This window comes from Ixodes scapularis, unplaced genomic scaffold (genome assembly GCF_016920785.2).
Source record: "Ixodes scapularis isolate PalLabHiFi unplaced genomic scaffold, ASM1692078v2 PGA_scaffold8__174_contigs__length_109621045, whole genome shotgun sequence".
NCBI lineage: Eukaryota > Metazoa > Arthropoda > Arachnida > Ixodida > Ixodidae > Ixodes > Ixodes scapularis.
In genome coordinates, this window is record NW_024609883.1 from 87303973 (window position 1) to 87327612 (window position 23640).

Sequence of the window (23640 nt, forward strand, 5' to 3'; positions counted from 1 at the left end):
GGAAGAATGACCTCTAACACGAATTCGAGTTACATTTCGTTATGCCTATTAAGTATGGTTAGATTTCTTTGGAATTCTTCCTACACTCCCTGAAATAATCGCGGCATATGAACATCCTCTACTTCTTCCGAGGGATGCCGTCGCAGTCAGATGGCGTTGACTCAGCAATTGGATTCGAGCCAGGTCCCTTGGATGCGTTGATTGGACTCGAAGCCCCATCCGAGCAATGCCGCAGCGTTCGTGCCCAATCCTCGTCTCCGTTCGACCACACCGCGATTACGCCGCAATTAGAGTGCGCGCGGTATACTTATTCTAGGTGATGACATTTCTACTCTGAAAGAGAATTTGGAAGGCGAAGACCGTACTCTACAAAGTAGTTCAGCTGAAAAAAAAAAGAAAAAGAAAAAAGGTCTTCCTTAGATAGTACGCGCCCGTTGTATAGTCTACCACTTACTGCCTTATCCGAACGTAAAAAAATATAATACAGAGCACATCTTGAGGAAGTTCTGCTGCATTAGCTCACAAGGGAGCTTGTGTCATGCATAAATCAGAAAATATGCACTACTCATAAAATTCTTCACGTCTCGTCGCTTTGAACGATCTAGGAAAATGTAAGCCATTGTATAGTCCGATCCTGCAAATAGTCCGCACAGGGTAAGATTTCAACTTCTAAACATGTATACAGTTTGCGAACCATACACCGAAAAATACCGTATATGATTTTAAGTTTTAAGTGAAATGAACGTGGAAGTGAACAGCACTGTGACATGGCGTCATTTTTATAAAACACAATGTACAATGCGATCAAATTTTACAGTGCAGTAAGGCTTGTTTCATTTGGCGCTCTCATGCGTTTTGTAACAAGTTGCCTCGGATTAGCATCCGCTTGCTTTCTCCAAATTCGGATCCATTTTAGTGATCTTACCGTACGTGATACTTTTTTTGCGTTCATTACAATTATATTAAAAACTGGTACTTCCGCTTAAAGCATGCTCGAAAATAAGAAATGTACAAAGTGTCACAAAAAAAAAAAAAAAGAAATTTACAGGGTTCTTGTTTACCGCAAAAATCAACTAGGCATCGACGAACGGTCATTCTCCACCCAAAGGTAGCGCTAGAGGTCACAACCAGATGCCAAAGTGTCAGTCCGATCCGATACCTTAATCAAAAGCTATAAGTGATTTTCTGAACATTTCAATGGTAAAATATTGGCCGACGGAGTTTTCGAATACATGGGGCTCTATGGGCACCAGAAACCGAAAACGGGCAAAATGGGCTCCATTTTCTCATTGGAATTTACAGAAAATCGCTTATAACTTTCGAATAAGGTATCGGATCGGGCTGAAACTTTGCCATCTGGTTGTGACCTCTAGCTCTACCTTTGGCGGATAATGAGGGTTCGGCGATGCCTAGTTTATTTTTGAGGTAAAAAAAAAACTTGTAAATTATTTTTTTCTGACGCCCAGTATTTACGCAACGTCGGTCACCGACATTGCGCCGCCGAATTCATAGTGGTATTTTCAATTAACGGTTTCAATCCAGAATCCTACCGCTCCGCTAGGAATTCCTAGGGCTCCTTTGCGTTTCGTTGGGTATCTCAACGTCTTATAAAAATGCCTAGACACTTTTACATGTTTGATATATATGTGGTGCTTTGTGAAAGTGAATCAAAACTTGGAGGAAACATGCTCTCATCACAACTACGACCTCTTTCTTTTTTTGTGCTAATGAACAGTAAATTGTTTTGATTGTGATAATCTTCATCATCATCATGTGTTTACAGTCTCCGGTAATGACTTGCCAATTGCCTGGATAGTGATTGGCATCTGTTTATTTTGTGAGGTTATGAACATCTAACTCTCCAGATTGTGATCGTTATCATCATCGTCTTTATACAATGTGCGGTCATGAACAGCCAACTGTCTGGATAATTATTATCATTACCGTGGTACATTTAGTCTTTCTTTAGTCTTTAGTCTTTACTTATTTGGCTCTGGAGAGCTGCGGCACCGCGGAAAGGCAGCAGCCCGTACTATGAAGGCTCGTGGTGCCGCGTCTAGTGAACATGATAAAGTGAGGAGTACATACTAGGGTTGTGAGAATATTATAAATTTAAAATACTAGTTCCGAATAATACACTATTCGAAATTCGCTTCGAGAAGAACTGCACTATTCGCGTTTTTCGAAGTGTTGATTGCGGCCGGTTGGCCCCGTTGAGTGCGCTTCTTGCCAAATACCGGTGCGCTGCGGAGAAGCAAAACCCGCAAAAGCGAGCTCTACGGGTGTTGCTTCTCCGCAGTTCTCCGGTGCTTGGTAAGAAGCGCACTCAACGGAGTAACACGCCGCGATAAACACTTGAAAAGTATGAATATCGTAATTGCGCGCTTCGAGGTAAAGCATATATTCAAAGCGGGATGGTGCACCTTTGCCGACTATGTGAAAATAAATTAGAACTTTGTTAATGTGTATATCTACATTGCAGTAAAATGTTTAAAATTAAACTGTTATGCAAGAGTATACTAAATTAGGCAGAGATTTCCTTACAACCTGCGTTCATCATGCACGATTCATTCGTTCGTCACTCGAGATTAAAAAAAAAATATTTTATATCGCAAGATTTATAGATTGACACCATTGGGTATAGTTGGCCATCTCTACCGGATTCATTTTATGTCAAATCCGTCGTTCACTTGCCATCTGAAGACAGATGACCTCCTGAAGTCACAGTTCAAAAATATAGATAGATTAAACTTAGCTTGTAAATGAACAAGTGGAACTACCTTCACAAGTTTAGCTGGGTTTTTGTCTAAGCATTATTCAATGATAGTGAAAGGCATGAAAAAACTATTTGATATTCGAATCGAAAATATTCGGCCGAAACCACAATTCGCTTTGAATTCGTTTCCAACTCAAAGTCCACTATTCGCAGAAGACTAGTATATGCATGCATTATGTGATATACATGATGATATCTGGTGTGGTCATGAACAGTTCATTTTCCGGAATATGATCATCATCATCGTCGTCGTCTGCTTACTTTTGTGTGCTGGTGAACAGCTATAGGCATGCACTGACAAAATGAGAACGCAGGGAGGAGCTTAGAGCCCTGCGCGGATAACAGTTTGAGTATCCGCATTCGATCCGCATCCGCAGACTTCGTATCCGCATCCGAACCGGATCCGCAAAATGTTTACATTATTGTATGCGTATCCGATCCCCATCCGCAAACTTTGTATCGGTATCCGAACCGCATCCGCATAATGTGGAACCATGTCGATGTTCTTACTAACCACCAGAGGTTGCAATTACATTTAGACTAGGAAAATCAGCGGAAGTCACGCTGACCGCGTTCTCCCCCGCCGCACGCGGAATCGAAAACTTTCACGTGTGGCCCCTGTTACGATCGGCCACCCAGACAGCGGGTTCGGCTTCCTGGCAGCGCCATCGACCATCCATCGACTGACCAGAGTTTCGGGCTCGGCATTCTGGCGCCGCCGAACATGCCGACCGACGCGGCGTGGGTGGGGTGCGGCTTCCGGGAGATGCCGAGCGGACCCCCCGGCACAGCGGGAGCTGACCCTCCTAACACCCCGCTGAGAAACTGGGGCCCGCTTCTTCGGTCTTCGGACCGGGTGCTACCGAACGATGGAGACAAGTGGGGACGTTTGCGTCTCGCTGTGTGATCGAGAAGGCTGCTCTGTTCACGCGTTCTTCGAAAAACTAGACCAGAAGGATGCTTGGGCCGGGGTGTGACCACGTGGGAGGTCCGCGTCCGGCGAGACTGCATGAGACGTCCCGTGGTGACGAGTGTGCCCCTTCCCCTCGCGGGACCATGGACAGGGACCTCCTCGCAGCTTCAATAGCCTACATTAGCCTGTACTCGGACTCGTAGAGAGTCTTCCCTTCTCAGATGTCAAAAATGAAAGATGACGATGTAAAAGTTCCTGCGTATAAACGTCTTCTCCTCTCAGTGAACGCTCCTCAGTATCTTCGGAGTCCACGAGGCTTGGAAGTAACGGCATGCTCGGCCCGGAACCATTACACACCTTAAATCTCCCCTGAAGTTTAAACGACTAAGAAAAAAGGTCATAAAAAAAAGGTTCGGAAAGAGAGGAGGAGAAGCAGTGGTAGGAAGTCAACATTCTTTCTGTGATGTTACCGAGCGTATGCAGCCGCCTGGAGTCTCGCGGTGTTTCGTGCAGACATGTACAAGTTACTCAAAAAAAGTAATTAAGTTAAGTTACTGAGTATTAATGTCAAAAGTAATTTGAGTAGATTAGAAACTACTCAGATATAAAGTAATTGAGAAAATTACTAATTACCGTAGAAAAGTAGCGAATTACTTTTCGAAGTTACTTTTGAAGTTGTTTTTATGCTTTTTTTATGGTAAAAAGAAAGTACAGAGGTTTTGATCCGTCAGAGAAATTGTGCTAGCCAAATATGAATCAGCTTTTTTTTTATCACAGAAATGCTTTGATAGCCGGTTCTGCTTTTCCGTGACTAATTGTTTTGTAATATCTTGTTTGTTCGGTCAATGATATACTGCGAATGTGTCATAATGTACTTTCAGGTTCAGCACTGGCTGAGCTTGACTTTTTAGACAGTGTTTGCTTGTTTGCAGTGTTGCGTAAAGTACATCTAAAAAGTACTTAAAGTAAAGTACAAAGTAAATGAGAGGTTATGTACTTCAAGTAAAGTTGTAAGTACACCGGGTGCAATGTACTCGAAGTAACGTATATAAACACATTTCAAGGTAAAGTACAAGCGCCTCTAACACTACCTTTCATGATGCCCTTTCATTCCCTATACAGTGTTTTTTTTAACTGCTATGGACTGCTCCAGAGGTAATCGGAGGTTTATCAGTTTTTTACGGAAATTGCAGCAAATATGGCGTATGGTCAAGTCGCCGCAGAGTAGTTGTTTTACTCTCGCTGACGAGCTATTTGACACAATCAACTTAAATGCACTTATTTCCATCGGTCTTACAGCCGCCATAACTTCACTCAGAGTCAGAGAAATGACCAGATGACGTCTCAAAAGAGCGCGTTTTCACACGACGACACCGCCATTTTTTTTGTTTTCCGATTCGGGGAATGTACATGAAAGTCGGGAGCTTTGCTTTCCACGGAAAATACAAGTACATGTTCAGAGAATTTACGTCAAGTAAAGTACAATTTTTCTAAACAGTAGTACTTTAAATATTATGTACATGGAGTACTTCCCAACACTGCTTATTATTTTTTATATAAAAACGTTGGAGGAGTTACTACAGGTTTCTCGAACGATTTTTGAATCTTTGAAAATCTGCATATTCTCGGTTTTGGGGGAAAGGCAACGCAAAAAGGCCATCTTTGCGTTGCCCTTTAGCACGCAATTCTTCGAGTACAGCAGAAACTACGGGAGCACAAGGTGAGTTACAGAGCAGGTGCTGCATTTTGTTGCCTCCTTTGAGTGGGGATGCAGTGTTCACTTCCTGTAGTGGGCGAGAGTTTCTACGTTGGGGAGAAGTGGGGACCAGCCCTTTCTTGAAATGATGGGTCAGGTCTCCTTGAGCTTCGGGACACGGAGAAACGCCAGTCTTCGTCGCAAATCCCGCAGTTACTCGGCCTCTTTTGCGTCGTGTCTGTTCGCTCCCCGCGCGTCGTAGCAGTGTTCTTGCAATGGGGGGGGGGGAGAAAATTTTGAGTCGTTTCAGACTCTCCGAACAATTTTCTCTCCCTCCCCCCTCCATTTCCAAAGCCACATGCTTCCCCCTCTTTGAAAACATCAGCTGATCTTCGAACATCTCATCTCCTTAGTGCAGCAATGTTTGTTGATAAGCAAAACAGCCACTCAAATTAAAAAGTAATTTGTAACTTGTGTAGAAGTTACTCAGAAAAAGTAATTAAAGAAAACTACTAATTACCGAAATAAAAATGTAATTGAAATTTTCTAAACTACTCAGAAAAGTAGTTAAACTACAGTAATTTAAGTAGAATAGTTGAACTATACGTACAAATCTGGTTTCGTGTCAGCCAGCGGGCAGATGCGCCGCTAAGTCGGAGTCCAAGGCCTGATCGGATCGACTGACCTGTTGTTCGAAAAATATCGCGGCCCTGCAGGCGCCCAAATATGTATATTAAAAGAAAACATTTTTTTTTTTTTTTTTTGGGGGGGGGGGGGGGGGCAGCTACGGTGGTTGCGCGCGGCAGCCGCTGGCATTGCTGGCGCCCAACCGGACGAATATGAACCACCCGGCTTTCTTGGCGAGAACTCTAAGCATACAGAAAAGAAAGAGGCACTTTTTACGGGCCTGCCTATGCGCGTGCGCCGCTGATTCCGAAACTTGCAAACCGTGGCGCCACAGGGTCGCACTCGCTGTCATGACCACACCACTCTCTGCGGAGAGGGGGAGGTTTCTTGTACTTTCTTGTGACTTGTTCGCTTGAGGTTTTCTTTGCCCGGGAAAGTTTTCCGCTCTTTCCCTGCCAAAGAACTAGCTTTCTCGGGACGATTGACGCCCTGCATCCTTTACTTTTACTTTTTCTATAGATAGCATTTTTGACGAGATGAAATGCACTAACTGAAGCGATCTTCAGTAAGAATCAGATCTTTTTAGGATCCCTATCGTTCCTTCGAAACGCGTTTTGTGGAAATACGTTTCGTGAACAACTTTCCACGGACATACATTTCATGGACACATGGTTCGTCGACGCTTAACGTTTTGTGGGCACATGCCCTTGCGACGTTTTGTCGACAACGCATTTCTTCACTAAGCCGCTAAAAGCCAGCGCGCGATTCACTAAGGCGTGCTTAACCAAACCATGTGCCCCTCCCCCCTGTAATCCAGGCGAGACGCAAAAAATTTGTTACGAAAATAAAAGGGTTGTGATAGAAGAAGCGTCTCATGTTTTTCGATGAAACGAACACGGGAAGCTTTTCGATCAAACGTCACATGTCGACGAAACGATCCGTAGATGAAACGTCAGTCGACGGACTGAATGCCACCGGGCAAAAATTTAGATCCGAATCCGCGGATATCTGCATCCGCACCGCAATTCGCCAAAATTTGTCTAATACGCAAGTTTACTACGGATATCTGCGGATATTAGCGGATAATCCGCGGATACGCAGGGCGCTAGCAGGGAGCTTCACTCGTACCGCCTCTAGCGCGAGCTTATTCCTTCCTCGACAATGTGTCTGCGTCTCGCGCACCTCGAGTGCGCGTCCGGATGCCAACCGCAGCGGAAGGCGAGGAACGCGTGTGTTTTCGAGAGACACGCCCTGCGGTTCCCTCTCTGTCAGTGACTACCCAGGTAGCACGCCAAAGGAATGCCCAACTTGGGCAAAGGTCTAGCAAACATAAGCGCCCAACTTTGGCGCAGTCAGGTTTTGCACCCTGGCACTCATCAGTGCCAAAGTACGACGCCTAACTATAGCCTTATTTGGGAGATCCTAAGGCATGCCAAAGTTTGGCTCTTCTCTGGTACGCCAGAGGAGCGCCAAAGTTGGTGCCATAATTGAGCCATAACTGCAATAGTAAATTCTATTCTGGGAATTCGGGGCATGCCAAGGTTTGGCGTTTCTCTGGTGCGTCACAGGAGTGCCGAAGTAGTGCATATACTTGAGCCATAACTGCCAAAGCAACGCCTAATTTGGGTATTTGGGACGTGCCAAAGTTTGGCTTTTTTCTGGTCCGCCACAGGAGTGCCGAAGTAGTGCCATACTTGAGCCATAACTGCCGGAGCAACGCCTAATTTGGGTATTTCGGACGTGCCAATGTTTGGCATTTCTCTGTTCCGCCACTGGAGTGCCGAAGTAGTACCATACTTGAGCCATAAAGTTCGGCTTTGCTCTGGTCCACCAGAGGAGCGTCAAACTTGGTGCCATGCTGCAGCCATAACTGCCATAGTAAATCCTAATTTGGGAATTAGGCCCAGATACCACGCCAGAGAAATGCCCAACTTGGGCAAAGGTCCGGCAAACGTAAGGGCCCAACTTTGGCCCAGTTAGGCTTTGCACCATGGCGTTCATCAGTGCCAAAGTACGTTGCCTAACTATGACCCAAATTGAGCGATACTAGGGCATGCCAAAGTTAGGCTTTTCTCTGGTGCGCCAGAGAAGTGCCGAAGTAGTGCCATACTTGAGCCATAACTGCCATAGCGACGCCTAATTTAGGTATTTTGGAAATGCCAAAGTTTGGCTTTTCTCTGGCCCGCTACAGAAGTGCCGAAGTAGTGCCATACATCAGCCGTAACTGCCAGAGCAACGCCTTATTTGGGTATTTCGGACATGCAAAAGTTTGGCATTTCTCTGGCCCGCCAGAGGAGTGCCTAAGCTCGAGCCCTAACTGAGCCCTAACTGCCAGGGCAACGCCTAATTTTGGTATTTCGGACATGCCAAAGTTTAGCTTTTCTCTGACCCGCCACAGGAGTGCCGAAGTAAGTGTCATACTGGAGCCATAACTGCCAAAGCAACGCCTAATTGGGGTATTTCGGATATTCCAAAGTTTGGCTTTTCTCTGGTCCGCTACAAGAATGCGGAAGTAAATGCCATACTGAAGCTATAACTGCCAAAGCAACGCCAAAATTGGGTATTTCGGATAAGCCAGTTTGGCTTTTCTCTGGCTCACCACAGTTGTGCTAAAATAAGTGCCAGACTTCTGCCATAACTGCCGAAGTAAATCCTAATTTGGGAATTCGGGGCGTGCCGAAGGTTTGGCTCTTCTCTGGCTAGCCATTGGAGTGCCAAAGAAGTGCCAAAGAAACCTCAGTGGCCTGTCGAAGTTTGGAATTTCACTGGTGTGCAACAGAAGTGCCCTTTCACGCGCTACAGAAAAAAAAAATTAAATTAAATAAGCGTTGGAAACACGGTGGTCAGATCTCACCATCTGCGTTCCCACGCAGCACGGCGATACATGGCAGGGTATAGTGCCAGTATCGGCTGAAAGTCGGCTCCAATATCGCTCAAATAGGGAGTTTTAGCAGGTCGTTTCCACACGAATGGTTCGCCCTCGAACGCATCCGCGACGCCACTGCGCATGCGCGCGCGAGTCGTTCGGGGAGTCGGGAGCCTCTTCTCGTTCGTTTCTCCCATTCCGGCCGCTGGAGTCGTCACCGCAACGCAGTCAGCACCGTTCACGACTCGGGTAAAAAAAAAGATGGCGGTCGGTCTTCGCCGACCCAGCCGAGCGTTAGGCTTAGGACAGCGGGAGGCGATTTGCCGTCCTGTTAGCCTGCTTCATTGGAGAGGTTGAACCAAATCATTTCGAGGACTGCTCACAATGGTAAGCGATCGTGAATGTTGTAAACTGCGCATGCTAGTAAATTTTTGCGATCTGCGCGCAGACTAGCTGCCGTGGCAACCGCGAGCAGACGAAATGATTTGGTTCGACGGCACACAACGTGAACGATCATTCAAGTTCAAGATGACGGAGACAGACCACATACCATTGCGGTCGTTCAGACCGTTCAGACACTTCTTACTCTACCTAGCTTCGCAGTTCTTGAAATTCCGACCGGCGAATGTTTACATCAGTCGTACGCCGGAAACACGAGCCGCCACCACGGTGTCCGCCACCGTCGGTGCCGTCGGCAAGGATTTACACGTTGCAGAATGTTTCACATGTTTACTAGAAGATGGCGCCACCATTAAGTACGATCATCATCATCGTTTACAAGGTCGCGCCACTTTCACGATTCGCTAAAGTGTGTGAAATTTGACGTACGGTTTCACGGAACGGACCAGCTGTACCATTCGTGATTTCGGAACCGTGTGCTTGAAAAACGACTCGCTAAAACTCCCTAATGTCTAGTTCTGCACCACCGTTCAATATCAGGCAGGTATTGCCGTACAGTCGTTTTGCCCCGGTCCAGTGTTCGCGCAATATCGTGCGAATACTCTACAATGCGTCAGCTCTGTATTGGCCGAACGTCGTGCAAGTCGGTGTTGTGTAGGACGTTGCATATCATTTGTCGCATATCAATAACATACACGGACGAAGGAATTTTTTTCGAACGCTCCCAGAAGTTTATTAAATCACTATCTTTACACAACGTATTCTCGACATATTTACAAAGGTCATACTTCTCTGTAAAATGAAAAGCAAATGATGAAATATAATTAACACTAATTTCATGCCAAGCAAAACTCATAAATTAAAACAAAAACAAAAACCCGCGAAGATTGAGAAGAAAGCACTACTCTCAGAAGCATACTTGAAGTGCACTTACTAAAACAACCGATATCATGTAATCCTTGATAGATGCATAATCCGACTCGGGCAGCCCGAAAACACAGTCTAGACAGAAGGTTGCGCACATTCAACTGACGTTTTGTCGTTGGCGAGGAGAAGTTTTTGTCGAAGCGCGTCCAACAAACGCAGCACAAGAATTCCACGAACGTATTCAGGCCGTTGACAACCAAACAAACACGGCCACGTCTGGAACGCACGAAAACAACGGAACACTGAAGAACCCATTTTGGAAACCGGACCTACGTGGCCCGCCTCTTTATATAACCTGTACTATTTGAGCGTGTTGGTGCTTTTTAAACATTTAGAAAGTGGAGACACATAAGGGAAGATACAGACAGGACAATATTTCAACTTCAACCTTTATTTTCGGCTTCCAGCTCAAAGCCCGCCCGCTCCGTGGGAGTACGGGAAAGGGAAACTTCGGGGGAAGGAAAGGAAGCGGAGGAAGTGAGGAGATTGCCAGAAGAGGAAGGGAGAGGGGAGAACGGGGCCCTGGAGGTGCGGGATAAAGGAATGAAAGGAAAGGCCGCTTCTGCCGGGGACCTTGTCGCCTTTCCTAGTCTGTCAGCGTTCGGCTTCCATTGTGGGCCTGAGAAAGATAATCTTCTTTCTTGAGAGCGAAATGGAAGGGGTGCTTATGTATTGCGGGCTTGTCGCCATCCAATAGGCCTCATTTATTTTTCTTCCGACTCGCTCGTAGTGGCCTCCCATGGCTGTCGTGCCGGCAAAATTAGGACAGCAGCCGGGACACTTTCTCCTGTGAATGACGATCGGGTGCTAAGAATCCGAAGCAGCTCTTTCGGCGTCCATGATGTTCTCGAAGCCGGTCGTTGAGGCATCGCCCCGTTTGCCTTATGTACCTAGCCCCGTAGGACAGGTGGATCGCGTACACGTTCTCCGTCATGCAGGCGGTGAACTTGCTTGCGTGTTTTTTGGTGCAGCTGGGTTCTGGGGGTCCATCTCTGTTGACGGTCCTACACATGTCACCGAGTCTCGATTTGCACGTGAAAAGCACTTTTGTCTTGCACTTTGAGGCGAAAGCTTTTAGACGGGAGGCCAGCCTAAGCCAACAGTGCGCACGGCTTCAAAGGGCAGGCCACCCTGCAGATTGGTTTTTGGCTACCTCGTAAAAATTGACTACAAACCCCCGGGCCAGGCTAACCGCCGAGACTTCCCCCGTCACCAGAAGACCAGCCTGTATTCCATACATCCAAACAACATCTCACCGCCTAAAAGCTCTCGCCTCAAAATACGGCGAAAAACTGGTATTCACATGCAAATCGAAACTCGGCGACATGTGTAAGGCCGTCAACAGAGAGGGACCCCCACAACCCAGCTGCACCAAAAAGCACGCAAGCAAGTTTAACGCCTGCATGACGGACAAAGTGTACGCGATCCCCCTGCCCTGCGGGGCCAGGTACATCGGGCAAACGGGGCGATGCCTCGACGACCGACTCCGAGAACATCAAATGGACGCCGAAAGAGCTGCTTCAGATTCTCAGCACCCCATCGTCATTCACGGGAGAACATGTCCCGGCTGCGCTCCTAATTTCGCCGGCACGGCAGCCATGGGAGGCCACTGCGAGCGAGTCGGGAGAGGAATATTTGAAGCATATCGGATGGCGACAAACCCGCAAAACATAAGCACCCCTTCCGTTTCGCTCTCAAGAAAGGGGGGTTATCTTTCTGAGGCCCACAATGGAAGCCGAACGCTGACAGTCTAGGCAAGGCAACAAGGTCACCGGCAGAAGCTGCCTTTCCATTCATTTCGTTATGCCGCACCCCCGTTCGAGCCCGTCTTCCCTCCTCTCCCTTCCTCGTTTGGCAACCTCCTCACTTCCTCCGCTTCCTCTTCTTCCCCCAAAAATTTCTTTTTCTCGTACCCCCACGGAGCGGGCGGGCCTTGAGCTTGAAGCCAAAAATTAATGTTGTTAAAGTTAAAAGACTGTCCTGTCTGTATCGTCCCCTTATGTGTCTCCACTTTCTAAAAATTTCTATACACGAACTCAACTCTCCTACGTCACGCCGCGGTGGTGGCGCTTCGGGCGCACTTCCGGTCTGGGGCGGTGGGCAGAAGTCGCCGTGGGAGACATGCATTCCTGTGTTCCTTTGAAAGAAACCAGACAAAAAACCTGCCTTCTTGTCAAGATGCTGCGACGGGGGCTGCACCGAGAGAGTCTGGAAAGGTTTGAAGATCAATTTTCATGTGTCTCTGCACCTTCCGTTCGTCTGAGAACGTGGATAGTAGCCGTGAAAGGGGAAACCAGACGCTGTCGAACTACGATTGCTCGTGCGAGCAACACCTTGTGGTCGCCAGATGTATTTGCTTTGTTCCAACATGAACGAGAGAAAACCGCCAAGTTGTCCAGACCACCCACGGGTTCAGTGTGTCTTCAAACTCACACGGCCGCCTGATCGTTCAAACTTTCGTCTGCTCTTTCAAACCTGTCTGCTTTTCGTCGTCTGCTCGTTCAAACAAAAGCGGCCCGCAGATCAAACTTTGACCCGGTGATTGCGATAAGAAGTAATTGCAGGCCTCAAAAGACTTAAGTAGGCTCTGAGTAAACAGTAGATACAAGATGTTGATCATTGGTGCCGGCGGCCATCACCGACTTGTTGCGCTAGGTCTGTTCCCGCTTCCGATTTTTAGTATCGGCGTCGATTATCGCCGCTACCTTCTATACTTTTGCAGCACGAGCGACGTCGCGATCGAAAATAGATAAAAGAATCTCATCATGGTGTTGGAGTCCATACTGCGGCGTTCACGCGAATGAATCGCCGCACGTCAAATTATTTACGCAAAGTTTAGCGGCGTAACGAGCCTTGATAATAGCGCTCAGGAGAGGAAAGTGGTAAGACATTGCGATGAGCACGTAGAATCGACAATTCCAACGCGAGAAAGAGTATGCAGACTCACACAGACGCCGACAACGTGACATTCCAATGGTTTGTTGACGCGCTCCATTGCGCGTGCGTTCGAACTGTCGTCTGCTCCTTCAAACTTGTCCGCTTTTTGTCGTCAGCTCGTTCAAACGACTAAACCAAACCTTGACCCGGTGATTGCGATAAGAACTAAGTGCAGGCCTCAAAACACTTTTGAAGGTTAGGTGGGGTAAGTAGGCTAAGTGTAAACAGATACAAGAAGATGTTGATCATTGTTACCAGTGGCCATCACCGACTTGTAATGCCCGATTCTACTTGCGGTTTTCAGTATCGGCGTCCACCATCTCAGCCACGGACCACACTTTTGCAGCCCGAGCGACGTCGCGACTGAAAATAGCGAGCAGAATCTGATCGTGAGAGTCGGGCTTTAGCGCCCATTCTGCGGCGTCCACGTTAAATTATTCACGCGAAGTTTTGCCCCGCTAATTTTGCTGAAGCCGCTCAAGTAGTCAGACATCGTTAGGAGGACGTAGAATAAGCAATTCGAACGCGAAAAAGAGCACGGGGACTCCCACCGACGCCGACAACAACGCAATTCAATCGTTTGCTTATGGGCGACGGCGGGCTTCTTGCCCACCATCCACCGCGCATGCGCGGCGCCGGTGGCGTCCGCTAGGGGCACTCCGGTTTGTCTGTAAACATGAGTTGGTGTATAACTTGGCAAGCGGCGCAAAGAACAGCCCCAGAGATCCCATCAGCGGGACTGAGAGAATCACGTCACAAATTTTCGTCCAAACGTTTTTGTAATACGCGTCCTACGGAGCGAGGTCATGCGTTTCGCTCCACCCTTCTTGTTTGCTTAATGCGGCCGTCGCGCTCGCTGACAGCCACACGAAGACTCAAGAGCAGGTGGGGATGCTTACCAAAGTCGAAGGGGAACGAACAATTCAGCTAAGCTTCCTCTGCATGTTTCACTGAAAGAGAAGACCATTCCATACCTCCTACCCGCGACTTGGAATGTCCCATTTGGTTAGGGGGGGAGGCGGGGGCGGGGGGGGGGGGGGGAGGGGGGAGGAGTGAAAGATTGTGAGGAAAAGGAGTGTCTGGGTTGATGCTGTCAAATTCTTCAAATTAACTTTAAAACAAGATCATCCCCGCCAGGAATTTATTTTAGTTCCCCGAGTGCGAACCGGGTGCAATACCACAGAGCCACTGTCGCTCTCGCTTTTTGTTATCGCTAGGATTTGACAGTGCTCAATCGGAATGCAAGACACGCACAGACCTGTACTCGCTCTTGCAATGCACCGCCTAATTATGATATCTGTTGAGGAGACGTGCGCACATCAGTCTCGCGCAGCGCTTGGTCGACGGCACCAGTTTCTGCAACGACGAACCATTCTCACTGCGCGTCCCGATATTGTCGTGTGTACCTACGCGCGAACGCAACAATCCGGCGAAATCTGCGTTTGCAAAGCGTGGTTCAGCCGCGGCCAGACATTCAGCCTACCTTTGGCCTGGAGAAATCAAGAAACACCCAAAATAAAATCAAAAGTTGCGAGCAGAATAAAACTTGATTTCTGTTTAATTAAGTTGCAGACCACACATCCAATACCTGATCAGCCGAACTGCAAGGCAGTATGTCCAGTTCTGGCACTCGTTTGGCGACATGGGCCCGTAGCTGCCAGATGAGAGCCGAACTATAAGGAAGCGAAGCCTAACTTTGGCACTTATTTGGTGACTCGGGCGAAAAGATGCCTGATGTCAGCCGAAGTACAAGGCAGTAAGCCTAACTCTGGCACATCTGTGGCGATTTTGGCGTGAAGGTGCCAGGTGAGAGTGGAACTATCGAAAAGTGAAGCCTAACTTTGGCATTTGTTTGGTAATTTTGGCCCAAAAATGCCAAATATCAGCCGAACTACCGGGCAGTAAGCCTAACTCTGGCACATCTGTGGCGATTTTGGCCCGAAGGTGCCAGATGAGAGTCCAACTATCAAAAAGTTAAGCCTAACTTTGGCATTCGTTTGGCGATTTTGGCCCGAAAATGCCAAATATTAGCCGAAGTACCGGGCAGTAAGCCTAACTCCGGCATTCGTTAGGCGATTTAGGCACAAAAATGCCAGATGATAGCCGAACTACGAGGCAGTAAAGCCTAATTTTGGCGCTTGTTTGGCGAATTAGGGCCAAACTACCCAGACTCTTGCCAAGGAAGCTACAGTTTGGCTCTACTTTAGCTTCTTCGGGCTTTTCAAGGCCCGAAACTCCCGGAGAAAAGCCAAATTATGGCCCAGAAATTTGTGCTACTTGGGTATAATTGTCTGGATTACGATGATGATAATTATCATCATCGTTTCTTTATTAGAGCGCAGCTCTTAGGGGCCCGTTTCCGGTTTGAGCGGCGTCGGCGTCGCCGTCGCCGTCGGCGTAACCGCGCGGTGCATTATGGGAAATGTCCCATAATGCACCGCGCGAGCCCCCCACCGGGGTCACGTGACCTCGTGGGGTCACGTGACCCCCCCCCCCGAGGTCACATGACCCCCCGAAGTCACGTGACCCCCCTGAGGTCACGTGACCTCAAGGGGGGTCACGTGGCCCCCGAGGTCACGTGACCCCCGCCGATGTCGCGTGACCCCCGATGACGTCATCGTCACTGATGACGTCACCGGCATCCACATCGTCATCGTCATCACCACTGATGACGTCATTAGTGACGTCACTGATGACGTCATTAGTGACGTCACTGATGACGTCACCGGCATCCACATCGTCATCGTCATCATCACTGATGACGTCACCGGCATCCGCATCGTCATCGTCATCGTCACTGATGACGTCATCAGTGACGTCACTGATGTCGTCACCGGCATCCACATTGTCATCGTCATCATCACTGATGACGTCACCGACATTCGCATCGTCATCGTCATCATCACTGGTGAAGTCATCAGTGACGTCACTAATGACGTCATCGGTATCCGCATCGTCATCGTCACCGATGACGTCAGTGATGACATCTTCGGCATTGGGGGGTCACGTGACCCCCAAGGTCACGTGACCCCCAAGGTCATGTAACCCCCCTGGTTAGTTGAACCCCCCCCAGTACCCTTCCCTCCTCCTCCTCAAGAGCTGCGCTCTAATTCGGCGTTACATGGAGTTGTAAGCGGCTTTCACTTTTTTTGTGTCTTCATGGACAGCTAATTGTCTGGATCATCGTCATCGTCGTCGTTATCGTCGGTTTATTCTGTGCGCTCAATCATGGCTACATGCCATGCTTTGTGGTTGCTATCCAAACGCTTCTGATGTTTCCAGCCATCTCGTTCGCGCAAGGCAGCCCATCTACACGTGTGCTCCGATATTTATTACGCGACCGTCGCCATAGCCATAACTCTCGTGTCGGGCAGAAAGAAAAGGCCGGAGACATAAAACTGGAGCGACTCATAAATGACCACCCAGGTCGTATACGCCATAAATATGAACAGTCGGACGCCGAGTTGACGCTTGATTCCCCCTTACGGAGTTTCCACCTTTCTGCTTCTCTCTCTTTCGCCTGATCTTTCTTTTTCCTCTCACTCTAATGATGCCTCCACTTTATCTTTTTTTCGCTCTCGGTCATTCACTGTCTTTCTTTATGTCATACAAATACATACGTCATGCCTCCCTCTCTGTAACTTTGACTTGGTTTCTGCCTCGGGTCATCACACAACGTACCCCGTGTTTTTTCTTGAGGCTGTACTCCATGTCTCCTTACGACGGACCGCAGCGAACGCTACAAGCCGCCCCAGACAATCCGGCTCCGTGAAATTATCACACTAACACGCTGCCCCCCCCCCCCCCCCGTCGCTCTCATAGAGTTATCATAATGTACGCTAGGGGTTCAACTGGCGCTAGTGTGCTGCGGCAAATTGATGCAGACAGCCGCCAGTCGAAAACTGACTTCCGGTAACCTATTTCACTGAGTAAAAGCGAATGAATGTTTTCCTTGCGCTCAATAATAGCAGCAAATATCCCGAATAATTCGTACGTACTAGGTAGGTTGGAACATTTCTGATTCTGGCAGACGAAATAATTTAATCAGTTGCGACGTTTTCTTTCAAAGTTTTTTGCATTAAAAACGGTGCTAAAACGGCTTCGTACGTGTATTTCTGTGCACTGTCGGACACCGCCAGCGTGAACACGACGTCGGAGCTTTTCACCATGGGGGATGTACGTACGTGCCGAACGATCGAACGGCATCTGGAAAATTAAGGAAGACGGCAAGAACTAGGCAGTGACAGTGGATCAGTGACTCCCTGTGCATGTACGATCAAAATAAACTGAAGGCCACGTAATATAGTAAGATTTTCAAAAATTAAGTACTGCTTGATTCTTTCTGCTCTGCGCAAATATGCTTGTTCTGCGTTCTAAACATCACCCGAACGCTCGAAATGTTTGATTTCATGTGCTCGATAAAGACTGCCAGGCAGAAAAAAATAACAAAAAGAGACACCTTTCATAAAGTACGTACTTTATTATTTACGTTTTGAATGTTTTAAACGCTCGTAAAGATGCAAGACGGGTAATTTTGATACAATGAGTAGACTGGCATTTTAGCAATCTATAAGCGTCACCGGAATGCTGGCCAGCCTTTAACACACTTTATATTCCTCCGATTGTTAGTTTTCTTAGAATCGTCGCTAGTTTTTACACACCTGCTGTCGAACAGAGGTTTGAACCTGAAATATAGCGAAATTAAACATCGGTCACTGATGAAGAAAAATGCGCTAACTAAAACAATTGCACTTTTACACTGTTAATGAAGGTACATGCTATTCCGTACGACCCGAATTTGCCTCCCGGAAGTCGCATTGACACTAGCGCAAGTTCAACATCTAGCGTGCATTGTAATAACTCTATGGTCGCTCCGCCCCTTCCCAAAGGTCTAGTCACATTCACGTGGCTTTAGACTGGCTCCGATGGCTCGTAGTGTCCGCTTCGGTTCATGGAAAGGCGAAGTGTTGTGTAGTATACAGTTGCCATCCAACTTGAACCACGCTCGAAAAGAAGACAGAACGAAAGCGGCCTCGTTTATAAAACGTCTTTATAATCATTCGGAAGGCGCCAATAAGGCGAGGGGTATCCTTTTCGTCCTAACGACCTGGACGTCGTCTTCCATGGGAAACGATGATTGATCGCGTCCCTTGGGAAAGACGCGAGGCGCATCCCGAGGGAAAACGAGATAGCAAGCGAGCATCTCGTTACACTGATTACTTCACACGTTGGTCTCCTGCAGTTTGTGGCAGAATTCGAGAGACTCGGCTCCTGCCATAGCAGTGTCGTATTTTTTTCCTCTAGTAAACGTACCCCGTCGCCGCCGCTGACCAAATTTGAGGGTGGGGATTACTTCACATCGAACTGTCGACGTAGATTGATTTATGATGTGTGTAGCCGCTTCGAGAAAAGACCCCCCGCTCCCCAAGAAAAATAAGGTTACGCTTCGAGTATCGACACTCTATTCCAAGATTTTCTTGCGGGCGCGTCCATTGTGCAAAGCGGACGCAATATGCCCTTTTCGAAAGTGCGCAGCATCTTGTGTCTGCAGCGACCAGTAACCGAGTCCCCCATTATTTGAGCACGCACTCTGGGAATGTATTGTACTCGTGACCTGCGTGAGCGTTCGGGGTGAACTCGGCTCAGCTTGTGTCGAAAACGAATGCTGCGTCAGTGTTTGGCAAGGACTCAGAGTCAATCACACGCTTCCTGCAGGACAAAAAACAAAAAAAAAACCAACAGACTGGCGATTGTTAATGTTGTTTGACTGGGTTTTCGCCGAAAGGGTCGATTGGAGACCGATCGAGATTTCCAGAGCTTTAGATGCGGTGTGAGGAAGCTCGAGCACTGGGGAATTTTAGGGAACTGTTTTTTCCCATCGCATATGGTACGATGGGCACTCCGGTAACGAAATGCGCATGCGCCAGCGCAGAAGACTCATACATGCGCAGTTCGTGTACCGGAGGGCCCCATGGTACGTATGGGATGTGCAAATACGGTTCCCTAAAACTCTTGAATATCGTTTTACGCTGTCGCTACCTGTCTTAACAATTCTCGAGGACGGAAAACGGGTTTCCCGCAATTCCGAGTAAAACTTCGGACAACTGGCAACATTGGCTTTAAGCACCGAGGTGTCTGGCAAACATGACTTTAAGAACCAAGTACCACTAGTCTGAAGCCACGCTTCAGAGTACACTCTTAGAAAAAAGGGTATCGATAGTCCTCCCTAAGGGAAGGAACGGTCTCGTAACCTATGTTCCTTTAGAAAGGGAGGAACTTTCGTCCCAGAAGCAGGGGAGCAAATAGTTCCTCCTCCGCCAGCATCTCAATATGGCGGCCCCGAAACGAGCAAAACGAGCTCAATAAAGCTTAACGAGGACGCTACGTCTCTTGTACGGGACGAGAGGAGCAGCAAATAAAAGCGTAACACTTTCCTCGAACTGTGTTTATTTCCGAAGCTAGATTTCCCCGCACGTGCAGAAACTCTCGTTTCGATTATAATGCAATTAAATGCAAAGGTGCAAGCGAGCTGGACAGTAATGATGAAAATTAGCTCAGTTGCTCGGTTAGCTCGGTTAGCTCAGTTGGTAGAGCGCTCCACTTGTAATGGAGAGGTCCCGGGTTCAATACCCGGACCAGGCGGATTTTTTCGGTCGCGCACCAGTCACCTAGCTGTGTTTGGAGATTTGTGTTTGTCCTTTGTCCCTCTTGTTCCCCTTCTCCAGGGATTATTTTCATCATCTCGTTTCGAAAGCAGCTACTCAGTCTTCTCGTCGTCAGTATTGCGATGTTAAACGGAGACAACCGATACCCAGTCACTTCGCGCACTTTACGTCTTGCCTTTGCTGTTCCTCGAGTCCCAATCCCTTCGTCAACCGCACATCACGGAGGAATGGCAAACCGATCCGCGAAACCAAAAGCCGCCCTCAAAAGAACAAACCCGAGGCCGCTGTTTATCGTGTAGCGTGGAAGAAGGTTAAATCGCTTGTCACCAGATGGCAGGGTCAAGCAGAGGAATTGCAAATAGCTACGCTAGGTACCACCAAATTCACGTTCTACGAAAAATATTTTTATTTTCTTAGGCCAGCATAGCGCTTCGGGAACCTCAACTATACATCCATGCCGGCACATTACGCGCACTTCAAGCATACATTGAGGGCGTACACATACATGGCACATACTAACATCAATACAAGTGTACACTAACCCGAACACTACACCCGAGCTCTGCGTTTCAGTCTTTTATACTGGTCGCTTTGAACGTATGAAATTGCTCGGTGACTGCGTAAGCAATAAAAAATATTCCCAGCATGTTAATTTTTTTCCAGCAACGTCATACCCCTGAGAGTATTTTGAATGACTCAGGGGATGAATCTCTTATTAAAAAGTAAATGCTCGATCATGCCTGAATTACTTCAAAGCCAATAAATCAAGTCGCTCTAATGCGGTTCGAAGCCACGAGTTTGTTTACCCGCACGGCACGTCGTAGCCTGTATTTCTATTGCAGTGTTTGTTTTTCTATTTGTGCTGTTCGCGCACGGCTGCAATTGCCGTCTTGAATAAATCTCTGTAGAGTTGATATTCACTCAGCTGGAAGTGATGCTTTACGGGCTGAGAAATCGCTTTTCGATCAACTTGAATGCAGTCAAAGCCGCAACTTGCGGCAGGTGTGAAGCGTAAAGAGCTACGCCGTGGCGAGCTCGAAAACTTCTAGCGCATCGTCCCAACGCGCCACTTGGAGGACAGTTTCTCCAGGAACCGTAGTATATTTAAACAGCCAAATAAAGGGTAGCTTCTGTTTTTTCGATTTTACCTACTATTCCTTTTAATGCTAACATTCCACACTGTAAATATCCGTACTTTCCGTCACGATTTCGTACTGTTCTGTCCTTTACCCAGAGCGCAATCGCTCTCGGGCAGGAGACAACCGACACTCACATTGGCCACTGTACGATAGAAGCTTACCGTCGAGACCAGCGTTCCAACATGACTATCCGCACGTCGATCGATTGCACCTAATCCCTCAAGCGATCTTAAACTTTTTAATGTAAAGCGGAATATCATTTGGGACACCCTGCCCCCTCCAATCAAGGCCCGACCGGCGGCATCGATGCCCTACAGTTTACGTCATCTCATCTTGTTGTTACACCACTGACACGCGAACACACGGTCACATCGGCGATAGTTCCAGTCTTCTGTTCACAACGCACAACACTGCCATCACGATGTTGCTGCTATGTTGCTCACACGCAGAAATACAGAACCACGTTGAACGCCGGTTGGCACTCGGCATCGGAAAACAGAACCGAACTCAGCCCAGAAGGCGCCCAGGCAGCCGGCAGCAAAACATGCCTCTTTGACGCACTCCCTGCGATTTCCATAACGCCAAAAACGTCGACACAGTTCCGCGTGGCTCCGCTACGGTAGTTCCACGTGGGTCCCGCAAACCGGAGATGGCCATCTTACCCAGTGTACGTAGCGCTGCTGGCACTGCTCCGGAACTTCGCTGTTTCTAGCGGCTTCGTTTGCTCGTTTGATAAAATTAGTGATAAAAACGTCAATACAACCGAAATGTTCTACACGTTTGGACTAGAAGACAGAATTACGGGCGGCCTTCGCTGCCGCCTGAAGCTCAATCACCTCAACAACATTTATTAAACAACGTGCGTGACGTGCTCGAAAAACGAAACCGAAAGATGAGTCAGGAGGATGAAAGCTTGTCCCGTCTACCGGATGAAGGAGAAAAACGTTTCGTTCCTCCCTTTTCCTCGTGTCCGCTTGGGGGCGCGTCAGTAGAAGGGGAGAAGACGCGGCGTTGCTACATTTTTCCTCCATTTTTTCTTAGAGTGTAGGGGCTAGATATTGGAGTGAAAGGGCAGAGTTTTTAGAAACAGAATTTTAGGTTAAGCATGAGAAGCTTCTGGAACAACTTGAAACATTTAACCTGCTTTAAAAGCAGAGAGGGTTCGGACTTAGTAGGAAACCAGTTAAATATACCGGGTGTTCATTTTTAATTCGAACAGATTTATTTAAAAAAACCCGTGAAAGTTACACTTATGCTGCTTGTGGAGGTGAGTTATACGGCCAGGGGGACATAATATAGGGGGCAAATTGTAACGATCAGTTGACTAATTAACTAAAATTCGATAATTAACTTTTTAATTAATGAAAATAGACATATGGTTCCAATTAGAAACTTGCTCAGCGTCATCGAAAATCACTAAATCAGTCATTTTTAGAAAGACTTTGAGCGCGTGAGAAGCATAGTAGTGCACTAAATTTACGACTCGTGGAGCAGGTACAAAGCTAACGGTTGCGGTAAGGCGCCCGCGCGATTTTGCCGTGTCTTATCCAGCCCCAGCCTTGTACCTGCTCCACGAGTCCTAACTTTAGTGCACTACTACGCTTCTCACGCGCTCAAAGTCTTTCTGAAAATGACTGATTTGGTGGTTTTCGGTGACGCTGTGCAAGTTTCTAATTGGAACCATATGTCTATTTTCATTAATTAAAAAGTTAATTAACGAATTTTAATTAATTAGCGAACTGATCGTTACGATTAACCCCCTATAATATGTCCCCTTGGCCGTATAACACCTGCACAAACCGTATCAGTGCATCTTTCACGGATTCTTTTAAACAAATATGTTCGAATTAAAAATGAACACCCGGTATATAATATATATATATATATATATATATATATATATATATATATATATATATATATATGGGTGATTTCATCTCAAATCGGGCAGGCTAAAAGGGTCTCATTTTTAATTTTCACGAAAAAAATATATGTTTTGGGGGCAATTCTCAAATGAAGGAGGGCGCAAACCGCATGTTCCCCAGATTTTTTGTTCTCGAGTTACGAGCTGTGGAAGCCGCAGTGGCAGAAACTAGTGTTTTTGCCTGTCGTCGCAGGTTGCGTGTTTGACACCCTCTGGTGGCGCGAGTGCTTTTTCTACACCCTTTTAACTTTTCCCCCTTGTTTAATAAGTACTATAAAAATACATTCACGTACTCAAATATCTCTAGTAGTTTTATTATTTTCTAAACAAAATGTCAAACTCGTCACTCACGTCGATTTCTGGTCAACTTTGACAGGTCATTACTTTGTCTGTACTTAAGTTAAATTTTCTTTCTTTAGCTCTACAGAAAGCGCAAAGAAAGCCCATTATAGACATAATAATATCATTATGATTTGTAGACTAGCCGTTCCGCTACCTTCACGTAAACGTTGCAAGAAATAACAAATGTTAAAAGTTTGAGGTCGATTTTCTCAAAAAGCCCATTTTTGTAAATTTTTATTTTTTTAGATATTTTAGACATATTAGTCGGCTACAAGAAAAAACAGTCTAGAAATGTAATATTTTGGTTGTATGTCCTCTATTTGAGCCGCAATCACGTGAAATGTGTGAACTTTTGTTATTTTTCACAACGCTTATGTGAAGGTACCAGAGCGGCTACTCAGCAGATCAGAATGATATTACTATATCTAT

At 47.1% G+C, this 23640-nt stretch overlaps 1 protein-coding gene and 1 non-coding gene across 2 annotated transcripts in view; both read left to right on the plus strand.

The window, feature by feature from the left end:
- Window positions 1-23640, plus strand: part of LOC8023464 — a 55018-nt gene that overhangs the window by 16362 nt on the left and 15016 nt on the right. The gene's annotated exons all lie outside the window — the stretch shown is intronic.
- On the plus strand, window positions 19711-19783 carry Trnat-ugu. Its single transcript has one exon. It is a non-coding gene; the product is annotated as a tRNA-Thr (tRNA).